At 49.2% G+C, this 11,419-nt stretch overlaps 1 long non-coding RNA gene across 1 annotated transcript; it reads left to right on the top strand.

The window, feature by feature from the left end:
- Positions 1–16: 16 nt before the first annotated feature.
- On the top strand, positions 17–4,144 carry LOC138846206 (uncharacterized). The gene is made up of 2 exons (XR_011383658.1): positions 17–323; positions 3,925–4,144. It is a non-coding gene; the product is annotated as an uncharacterized lncRNA (long non-coding RNA).
- Positions 4,145–11,419: the final 7,275 nt, after the last annotated feature.

The raw sequence follows: 11,419 nt of genomic DNA, 5'->3' as shown, positions 1-11,419 counted from the left end.
AACTTCTGCGGCCCTCCTGTGAGTTCAGTCGTCTCTGGATTACTTACAAGACCTCACAGAGCGTAAACATTGCTGTACTGGATCGCAGCGGGAACCAGGACAAGGACAAAGTCCGTGAGTGTTCAGGACATGTGCCGCCGACCTAGGCTTAACCACATGCCCCTCGGTGGCAGCCAGGTAATAGCATTTCCCCAGATATCGTTGATCTGCGGTTGGCTGGAGCAGAAGGGCGACTGTCCTTCAGTTCTGTGTAATAAGGTGTTGGCGTGAAGCCTGTCCATGGCCGCAGAATTAGCACCAAGACCCATGGCTGAAACCATCAGGTACGAAGTGGTCCCCGTCTCAGAAAGAGAAAACCCATGGGCATTGTCAGCCGCCCTCCCCTCAAGGCCTTCTGAGACTTTGTGGACCCCACCCTGCCATCGCCTGTCCTCCGGCATCCCAGCCCCCCCCCCCCCCCCCGGGGGCCCAGGAGGTGAGGGAGGGGAGTAGGGGTGGGCGGGAGGCAGTGTGTGGGCTAAGGGCTGCCTTTCCTCCAGCAAATGCCATGGGGAAGGCTCGCTGATCCAGGAAGGAGGAGCCCTCCAGAGCGGGAGTGGGGGCCCCCGCGCAGAGGACCTGGGAAGAAGCCAGTGGAAGCCCCAGCCCAGCACCCCCATAGGCCTCCCAGAGAGCACGCGGTGGGGGTGGGGGGCCGCCCACTGCCAGGCTGCGGAGACACACCTGCTGCCCTTTGAGGGGTCCTTGGGGATGAAGAGGCACGAGTGAATTTCAGTCGGGGGGAGCCACACGTTGTGGGAACCCCAAGCCTACCCAAGTTTAAGACAACCTTGAAGAAAAAAAATTCTCTAGACCCAGGGGTTTGCATTCATGGCTTCCGCTGAGCTTGGATGGAAAGTTTTTTGTTTTTTTTTGTTTGTTTGTTTGTTTTTTTTAATGAAATTGGATCTGTACTGACCGCGTACAGGTTTTTCTTGTCATGGTTCCTCAGCGACACGGCGTAGCAGCTCCACCGCGATAGGGAACTTGTATCCCGGTAATTTTGGCGGGTGGGGTCCAGAACCGATCTCCCCCCCTCCCATACTGAGGGAAGACCCCACAAAACCAGGTGATGTGAGGTCTCCACTTCGTTGGCTTTGCAAGGAGGCCCCTCAGAGGCAGCTGAGCCAAAGCCAGACCAGGAAATCGCCCCAGCCACAACTCAGCAGTTAAGCTTGCATGTGTCAATCACTCTGGAGAGGGCGGGGCAGGGATCCAAGGATTACCCAGCGCCCCCCATGTCCCTCTTTCCTTGACCAAGCAGGGGTGGTGGTGGGGAAAGGGGCAGCCAGGACCACCCAGCTCAGGTCTCCGATGGAGGGTGCTGGGAGCAGACATTCCAAGTAGGTAGGGTAGGGTAAGTCCCGTGTTTTCAAGCGAACTCAACTTTTTATAACCTGTAAAATTTAAAAAAAAAAATTTTTTTTTTTTGAGAGGGGGGAGAGAGAGAGAGAGAGGAGTGAGAGGGAGAATCTCCCATCTGCTGATTGACTCTCCAAGTGCCTGCAGCAGCCATGGCTGGGCCAGGCCAGAGTGGGAAGCTGTGAATTCTTTCTGGAGCCCCGCTGTGACCGGCAGGGACCCACGAACTTGAGCTGTCACCACTGCTTCCCAGTGTTGTACTGAGCGAGTGCAAACAGAGGAGCACCACACGTGGATAGAATGTGATGGTCCTTTATTGCCAGCGGTGGAGTGGGCTCATGCCCTAAAGAATTCTCAACCCCGAAGCCCAAAGCTACAGGCAGAAACCGCAAAATCGGGAGAAGAATACATGGTTGCTAGGATCAGGGGGGAACACATGGTTACCGGGGTCAAGCTGACCTAAAACCTATGCGAAACTAATATCAATTATATTCTTGGCAATACCAGTTACAACCTTGTCAATATGAATTACAATCTTGACATTAATCCAGGCATTGGCCTAAATCATACGTAGGACATAGACAAATTGCAGTTTCATCATTAACCCAGGTGCAGCCTATCCACTCCCCAGCTTGAGCAATCATGCTGGGGGTTTCTATGCTCTGCCAAGTGTGACGCAGGCTGCCAGGTGTGATGTAGTGGACTGCTGTTGTCCGAGTATTTTAGATCATGGTCTCCCACCAGCGTCTCATGGTGGAGGGGCGGGGGGCGGGTGCTTTCTCAAGATGGAGTCTCAGGTGCTCCAAAATGAAGTCCCTACTGTCAAGGTGTTACCTCATTCCCCCCTTCATGTTTTGACAATAAGCAAATCCTTGATTCAGCCACATTGTATGGATCTGGAAGGATATTTAGGGCAGAGTAATAGGTATGTATATACATGAGTTTAACAGAAGCTTTGTTACTTTGTCTAATGAAATTTAGTAACTGGTTAAGAATGTAGGGTCCTTCAATTAGGACAACCCCTGGAAGAGACTCTAGGCTGTGTAACAGGTCAATAGAAGATTGGCGCTGGCTGATGTTGGCATCTGGGAAGTACTTAGCCCACCCAGAACCAAGAGTGCTGTGCTGAGGGCAGCAGTGCCTGCCACACTGACCCAACTAGGACCAGAACTACCACGGGGCCTTTGGTGACAGCCGGAATGGCAGGTGCTAAGAGCCAGTGTTGGCTTTGGTGGACCCAGCCCCTTTTTGCTAGCTTTGGGTACAGTGTACACAGTGGACAGAGTTGGAATCAGGTCTCAGAGTAAATCCTTTGTTCACAGCTTACAGCCTGCGTGTACAAGACTTTTTGTTAAAGCCTGAGGGGCCCACAGACACTTAGCCCAACCAGACGGCCTCAGCCCTCCCCCTCTTGTAATCCACACCCTTCCATTGTAGGGACCCAAAGCATCAATCTCATCTTGGCTACTTCCTGCTGACAGGGGGTCATTGTCCTGGGGGTCCCTTAGGGTGTGGAGTGGGGAGTGGCAGTCAAAACAGGGTTCCAACAGGAGGTGGCCTCTCAAGGGGGCGGCAGTGTTAACTTCCAAAAACTGCTTTCACCCAGGATTTCATGTGCATGGCCATCTAGAGTTCACTGCTTTAAATCTGGAGAAAACAAATCCAACAAGCACATTAAGTACACGGGGACTAAAACAAAGGACAGAGTCATTATTAGAGGACCTATGAAAGGTGCTGTCCAAGCCAGGTGGGTGTGAACCTTCTTGGGGCAGGCACCCTGTTGACTCCCATTGCCTAGGTGGCCTGGGAACAGAGCTGGCCTGAATAAGAGGTCAGTATATAATAGACAGGGTCTCTCAAAGCAACCCTACAGCTCTGCCTACAAGGTTACTGGCCCTAGGCTGTCCCCCTGATGGCGGTGGTCACTTTGGAAGCTGAGCAGAGTGAAGGGCGTTTTAGCTTAGAGCCAACAAGACCTGCAGCTCTGACCTAGGAATCCTTCGACTCCAGGGCAGTTCCGTTCCCAGTGACCCAGCTCTGGGCTGGCAGAGCTAACAGGGCTCTTCAGAGACTGGCTTCCGTCTGTCCGAAGCCCTGGTTTGCACATCGAAAACCAATGCCGTGTAGGGTGGACTGGCCTGTTGGGTGTCCTGGAGGGCAGATCACTGTGGAAAGCTGGTATTAACTGGCTGTCACCTGTGCTTACTTTGTTCCTGTTGTCCAGCTCACTCCTCCTTGTTAAAGCAGACCACAGAGGAGGCCTTTAGGATGTCAGCCAAGGGAGTGCTCAGTCCCGTCACTACTCTGGTGGCCTGGGCTAGAAATGTGTTGTCATAGGCATCTATAAAATCAAACATGAAGAGCACTTTATCCAAACCATTTTGAACCAATTAGTAAGACTTTGGATCTCTCCATTAGTTTGGTTTGAAAAGAGAGGTTTGGGGGCTGGCGCTGAGGCACAGCAGGTTAAAGCCCTGGCATGAAGCAATGGTTCTAGTCCCGGCTGCTCCTCTTCCTGTCCAGCTCTCTGCTATGGCCTGGGAAAGCAGTGGAAGATGGCCCATATCCTTGGGCCCCTGCACCCATGTGGCAGACCCGGAAGAATCTCCTGGCTCCTGGCTTCGGATAGGCGCAGCTCTGGCCATCTGGGGAGTGAACCAGCGGATGGAAGACCTCTCTCTCAGTCTCTACCTCTGTAACTCTGTCTTTCAAGTAAATAAAATAAATCTTTAAAAAGAGAAAAGGAAGGTTTTGCCTGTTTACTGTATTCATGGCAAAATAAATCTAGCTGTTATATGTGGCCAGGCACGACGACAGAAAAACGTTAGCCATTACTTTTATAAGGTCTGAAGATCAAACTGTATGTCCTGATGGAGAATTGAGAGCAGAATCAGTTTCTCATCTTAAAGAGAATACAGGCTTTTTAGATTACTTACTGTCAATAATTTAATATTAAGTGAAAACTTAGCAAGCGATTTTATTGTCAAATAACAACTTATGAAAGTATTTGCCAAAAAGTCTAAAGTCTTTTATAAATTAAAAGAGTACCTGTAGTTGGAAATATATTTTGAATATCTAGCACAAATATAACTTGTTCGACCAGCAAACCCAAGCATAAACATGTCAATAACTTAAAAAAAGCATTTTTGGGCCAGCACCGCAGCTCACTAGGCTAATCCTCCGCCTGTGGTGCCGGCACACCAGGTTCTAGTCCCGGTCGGGGCGCCGGATTCTGTCCCGGTTGCTCCTCTTCCAGGCCAGCTCTCTGCTGTGGTCCAGGAGTGCAGTGGAGGATGGCCCAGGTGCTTGGGCCCTGCACCCCATGGGAGACCAGGAGAAGCACCTGGCTCCTGCCTTCGGATCAGCGCAGTGCACGGCCGTAGCACACTGGCTGTGGCGGCCATTGGAGGGTGAACCAATGGCAAAAAAGAAGATCTTTCTCTCTGTCTCTCTCTCTCTCACTGTCCACGCTGCCTGTCAAAAAAAAAAAAAAAAAAGCATTTTTGGTTTCTCTGTACCACCAAGTTTAAAACACCTGATACAGAGGTTTATTTAAGTCATGTGAAACAAAATGTATTTTGGGTTAACTTAGTAGTTTAAATTTATGAGGAATCTTATATCTATAAGCCAATTAAAACAGAGCTCTTAATAAATTTTTTATGTAGACATACAATATATACACATATGACACATAACTTACATTACAGGATAGAGCAAAAAACCAGTCTTAGTAACAGCTTTTTAAGATTTTTAACTGTTGGGGCCGGTGCTGTGGTACAGCGGGTTAATGCCCTGGCCTGAAGCGCCAGCATCCCATATGGGCGCCAGTTTGAGACCTGGCTGCTCCACTTCTGATCCAGCTCTCTGCTGTGGCCTGGGAAAGCAGTAGAAGATGGCCCAAGTTCATGGGCCCCAGCACCCGCGTAGGAGACCCAGAGGAGGCTCCTGGCTTCTGGCTTTGGATCAGCGCAGTTCTGGTCGTTGCAGCCAATTGGGGAGTGAACCATCGTATGGAAGACCTCCCTCTCTCTCTCTCTCTCTCTCTCTGCCTCTCCTCTCTCTGTATAACTCTTTCCAATAAATAAATAAATCTTTAAAAAAAGATTTTTAACTTTTTTTTTTTTTTTTTTTTTTTTGACAGGCAGAGTGGACAGTGAGAGAGAGAGACAGAGAGAAAGGTCTTCCTTTTGCCGTTGGTTCACCCTCCAATGGCCGCCGCGGCCGGCGCGCTGCGGCCGGCGCACCGCGCTGATCCGATGGCAGGAGCCAGGAGCCAGGTGCTTTTCCTGGTCTCCCATGGGGTGCAGGGCCCAAGCACCTGGGCCATCCTCCACTGCACTCCCGGGCCACAGCAGAGGGCTGGCCTGGAAGAGGGGCAACCGGGACAGAATCCGGCGCCCCGACCGGGACTAGAACCCGGTGTGCCGGCGCTGCTAGGCGGAGGATTAGCCTAGTGAGCCGCGGCGCCGGCCATTAACTTTTTATTACCAGTTAATTAGAATTGCTTTCTGTTTTTAGTAACCTGAATTAACCATACTTTTTTTTTACTTGGAACCTGTTAAACTTTGGCTTTATCTATTTGTAGAGCCATACCTAAGTACTGAATACAATAAAGGTAGGAAAAAGAAGTCCTTTGAAACCTAAAAGAGGACATATTAAAACACAGAACCAAAAATGTTTTAATTTTTATGAGCAGTAAATCTGATTTTTAGCATTTAGAGGAAAATACAAAACTGCAAATGACAAAAGGCTTTAAATAGCCATGCTTAAAATTATGAAACTTATTAACCAACAAGAAGAGGCGCTTGTTTACTCCACACAGTATTTTAGAAAGTACCTGGAAGATTTTATTAAACATGTGTCCCTTTTTAGTCCTCTGGGCCTTTTTTGATTAAGACAATCATTGTGACTAATAACACAACAAGATTATCAGACTTTTGTAACTTTTGGACATTTGTATGAGTAGCATTGATATAGACCAGATTTTATTAATGTTACAAAGTGATCATTCAAATGTTTTAGGATGAGTATATATTTAACCAAACCCTAATTCTGTTAATTAAAAACACAGCTGTTTTTAAACAATCAGAATTTAAAGAGATAGAGAACATCAATAGGATACAAAATTGATGTTTCATTGTCACTAAAATGGGAAGTAAAATCCTTAAATACAAGTTAGCACATGGAATCATCCCATAACTTGGATAATTTTAGCAGAGTCAGAACTAGGAAAGAGGAGAGATCTTACTGGATCCAGCTAGAAAAATGACAGAGTCAGCAATTAAATAAAAGCTATTAAAAGGAGATGTTGTAGTTTTTAAAGACTATTTTAAAATATTTACTAAGGGGCTGACGCTATGGTACAGTGGATCAATGCCCTGGCCTGAAGCGCCGGCATCCCATATGGGCTCCTGTTCGAGACCTGGCTGCTCCTCTTCCTGTCCAGTTCTCTGCTATGGCCTGGGAAAGCAGTGGAAGACGGCCCACGTCCTTGGGCCCCTGCACCTGCGTGGGAGACCCAGGAGAAGCTCCTGGCTCCTGGCTTCAGATTGGCACAGCTCTGGCCATTGTGGCCAAATGGGGAGTGAACCAGCAGATAGAAGACCCCTCTCTCTCTCTCTCTCTCTCTCTCTCTCTCTCTGCTTCTGCCTCTAACTGCCTTTCAAATAATGTGTAATTCTGACTTTCAAATAAATAAATAAATAAATCTAAAAAAAGTAAAAATATTTACTAAAATATATGTATTACAAAAACTTAATTGTTTTAACAGAGGATCAGATTTTAATTAATAGCTTTTGTATCCAGAAAATTTTTCATTACCATTTGTGACTTTCTCACACCTTTTACAAATTAAACTTGTTTTTAACTTCTTTCTACAACTTTAGCCTATTTTTTAAACCTCTTTCTTTCTTACCTTTCCTTACCAAGGACAATTTTATACTTGTGACCCCCCCCCTTTTTTAGATAAGATAACACATCCAATTTTAACCTTAGTTACTTTTTTAAAAGAAGATTTATTTATTTGAAATAGAGAGAAGGAGAGGCAGAGAGAGAGGTCTTCCATCCACTGGTTCACTCCCTAATTGGCCGCAACAGCTGGAGTTGCGCTGATCCAAAGCCAGGAGCCAGGAGCTTCTTCCAGGTCTCCCATTCGGGTGCAGGGGCCCAAGGCCTTGGGCCGTCTTCTACTGCTTTCCCAGGCCATCACAGACCTGGATCAGAAGCGGAGCATCCAGGATTCAAACCAACTCTCATATGGGATGCCCTCACAGGCGCTCATATAGGATACCGGTACTGCAGGCGGCAGCTTTACCTACTACACTACAGCGCCGGCCCCTAACCTTAGTTACTTTTAAGCGGTCTTGAATTATTCTTTATATATGGACTCATGAAAACATGTTTGTTAGACACATTTATCTCATTTACCATTACCCAATTTATATTTAGCAGTTATGCCTCGATGAATTAAGATGTTGACATTATATAATACCTTTATCTGAATTAAGGTCAAAGTTACATTACATGGAATTTTACTCTTTTTATAAAACTCCAGCTAGAAATCAATGACATAAACCAGAGACTGAAAAAATCCACATCAGGGCTGATCACCCATTGTTATTTTTCTTTTTTCTTTTTCTTTTTCTTTTTTTTTTTTTTGACAGGCAGAGTGGACAGTGAGAGAGAAGACAGAGAGAAAGGTCTTCCTTTGCTGTTGGTTCACCCTCCAATGGCTGCCGCGGCCGGCGCACCGCGCTGATCCGATGGCAGGAGCCAGGAGCCAGGTACTTCTCCTGGTCTCCCATGGGGTGCAGGACCCAAGCACTTGGGCCATCCCCCACTGCACTCCCTGGCCACAGCAGAGAGCTGGCCTGGAAGAGGGGCAACCAGGACAGAATCCGGCACCCCGACCGGGACTAGAACCCGGTGTGCCGGCGCCGCTAGGTGGAGGATTAGCTTATTGAGCTGCGGCGCCGGCCCATTGTTATTTTTCATTCAGATCTGTAAAAACCAAGCCACAGAACTTTGGCAAGTTACAAAGCAGTTTTTAAGACAGAAATTTCTAGATTTAAGAGAGAAAAATTTTGAACACACACTGAAAAGGCGTCCGCTTAGACTGATCAGAGCCCACGCTCAATGGGAGGGACAGAGAGGCTCCAGAGATAAGGGAATAAAGGAGACAGGCAGGACAGGGAAAATAATTTACTTCCTGGGATTACGAATGCAGACAGTGCATCGGAAAGTGGCCACGAACCAGGAACAGAAGCCAGTATATCCTGGGAAGGCCTTTCTTTAACCAGATCCAGTCTTCCGTCCTAACACCCTCGTGCTCAAACAGAAGGGAGTCTGCATTGGCGTCTCGTCAGACCTCCAATACCCAGAAGGCGCCCCCAGAAAACAGGAGTCGACTTACCGGAGGACCAACTGGTCAGTGAAAAGGTAGAGCCGAGCCTCCCAGTGGGAGCACCAGCCTGGAAGGATCGGATCGAGGTCTTCCTGGAGGTGGGAGGTGGTCTCCAAATCTCGCTGGGGCCTCCAAAATGTTGTACTGAGCGAGTGCGCGCGGAGGAGCCCCACACACTGACAAAACCTGATGGTCCTGGATTGCCGGCTGCGGAGAGTGGGCTCATGCCCTAAAGAACTCTCGACCCCGAAGCCCAAGCCAATAGGGTTTATCAAGGCAAAAAACACAAAATTGGGAGGGGAATACATAGTAGCTAGGATCAGGGGAGAATACATGGTTACTGGGGTCAAGCTAACTTAAAACCTATGCCAAATTAATACCAGTTATACTCTTAACAGTAACAGTTACAAAAAAGAAAAAAATAACAGTTACAATCTTAATTTCAATTATAATCTTGACATTAATCCAAGTATTGGCCTAAATCATACGTAGGACATAGACAAATTACAGTTTCATCATTAACCCAGGTGCAGCCTATTCGCTTCCCAGCTTGAGCAATCGTGCTGGGGTTTCTATGCTCTGCCAAGCGTGACGCAGGCCGCCAGGTGTGATGTAGTGGACTGCTGTTGTCCAAGTGTTTTAGATCATAATCTCAGACCAGAGTCTCATGGTGGGCGGGGCGAGGGGGCGGGTGCTTTCTCAAGATGGAGTCCCTACTGTCAAGGTGTGACCTCACCAGGGTGCACAGGAGCAGGAAGCTGCAGTCTGGGGTGGAGCCAGGACCCAAACCCAAGTACTCCAGTGTGCAGTGCCTCAACTGCTACACTGAATGCTCACCCCTAGATGCAACTGAAAAAAAAAATTATTTAAGGGCCGGCGCTGTGCCATAGTGGGTAAAGCTGCTGCCTACAGTGCTGGCATCCCATATGGTCACCGATTCGAGTCCAGGTTGCTCCACTTCTGATCCAGCTCTCTGCTATGGCTAGGAAAAGCAGCAGAAGATGGCCCAAGTGCTTGGGCCCCTGTACCCGCGTAGGAGACCCAGAAGAAGCTCCTGGTTCCTGGCTTCGGATTGGCTCAGCTCCAGCAGTTGTGGCCATGTGGGGGGTGAACCAGCGGATGGAAGACCTCTCTCTCTCTCTCTCTGCCTCTGTAACTCTTTCAAATACATAAATAAATCTTTTTTGAAAAAATTATTTATTTGAAAGCCAGAAGGAGAAAGAGAAGGAGGGAAGGAGGGAGAGAGAGAAAGGGAGATCTTCCATATATTGGTTTACTCCCAAATGGCTACAACAGTCAGGTCTGGACCAAGATGAAGCCAGGAGCTCCCTCCAGGTCTCCCACATGGATGGCAGGGGCTCAAGTACTTGGGCCATCGTCCACTGCTTTCCAGTACGTTAACGAGGAACTGGATCCAAAGTGGAACTGCCAGGACTCGAACTGGCGCTCCAGTATGGAATGCCTGTCTCACAAGCAGTGTCTCAACTGTGGGCCACAACACCGGCCCCCACAGACTCACTTTTGAAGGCAGCGGCTAGAAAATGCACCATACGTCCACGCTCCCACCTCATCAGATCAGCCCCTCTGTGCTCTGATTGCACAGACGTCCTCTGGGAGTTTCTATCCCGTTGGCAGGGAAGACTCCAGGACTGTACTGGGACCCAGGGTTGGAACGCCCACACTGCTTCCTCATCCCAACGTCTGTGCAATGAAAAAGCCAAAGCAGCTGAGGCTCTGCTGGGAGCCTCCACTTTCCCATGTGTGAAATGGGTGTGTGAAGATTTGAAAGGGCGGCCCGGGCACTAACAACCCCTGACCCTGCTCTCTGGAGCCTGGGCCAAAGATCCTGGTTCAGGGTGGGTGGTGAGGTAGACGCCCCTGGAGGAGGTGACAAATGGCTTTAGCTTGGATGAGGGTTCAGAATGTGACAGCGCAGCCTCTCTGCGGGCACAGAGGCTTCCCAGACAGACAGCTGCCTCCACCCATTACCTCTGCTCCCTCCCCCAACCTCCCCGTCGGATGAGGACACCAGGGCTGCCCGGAGCACCACTTCCTGCAATGCCTGAGCTACAGGAGTGCTGAGCAGGGCTCCCCGGGGCGGCTCTTCTCACCGCAGGCCTTCACCTTGCTTTCCAGGTGGGGACAGCCCCGCTCACTCTCCCTCGATGGAGTCAGGGCTTGGCCACGGCCTTCTCTTAGTCACTCCTCCTTCAGCCAATTCAGTCTGGCTTAAGCAAAGAAAACTGTTTGCTGGCCCTGAGACAGCTAGCGCCGGCTGGAGGCCAGGCAAGCACTAAAAGGCTTAACTAGGACTTAGTCTCTGACCCTGCGAGCATGCAGCTCCCTGCCTGGCCTGAGGCAACTGCCTGTCCTAGAAGCGTTCCGGGGCCAGAAGAACACAATGATCACCTGGACTGGTGGGGGAGGCGGGAATCGGTTTGATCCAGGCCTACGGGACTGGGAGCAGGGAGCGGATGGTGGCCTCTGTCCAGCGGGGTGGCCACGAGGGATGCAGACTGATGGGTGCTGCTCCAGTTCATCATTCAGGGACTCTGGGCCTGGGACAGAGACAGCTGGGTGCCAAGAAAATGAATGGGTTAAGTCGCCCCTTAGTGG

Source organism: Oryctolagus cuniculus, chromosome 17, assembly GCF_964237555.1.
Source record: "Oryctolagus cuniculus chromosome 17, mOryCun1.1, whole genome shotgun sequence".
Lineage (NCBI taxonomy): Eukaryota > Metazoa > Chordata > Mammalia > Lagomorpha > Leporidae > Oryctolagus > Oryctolagus cuniculus.
This window is presented reverse-complemented; position numbering and strand designations above follow the sequence as displayed.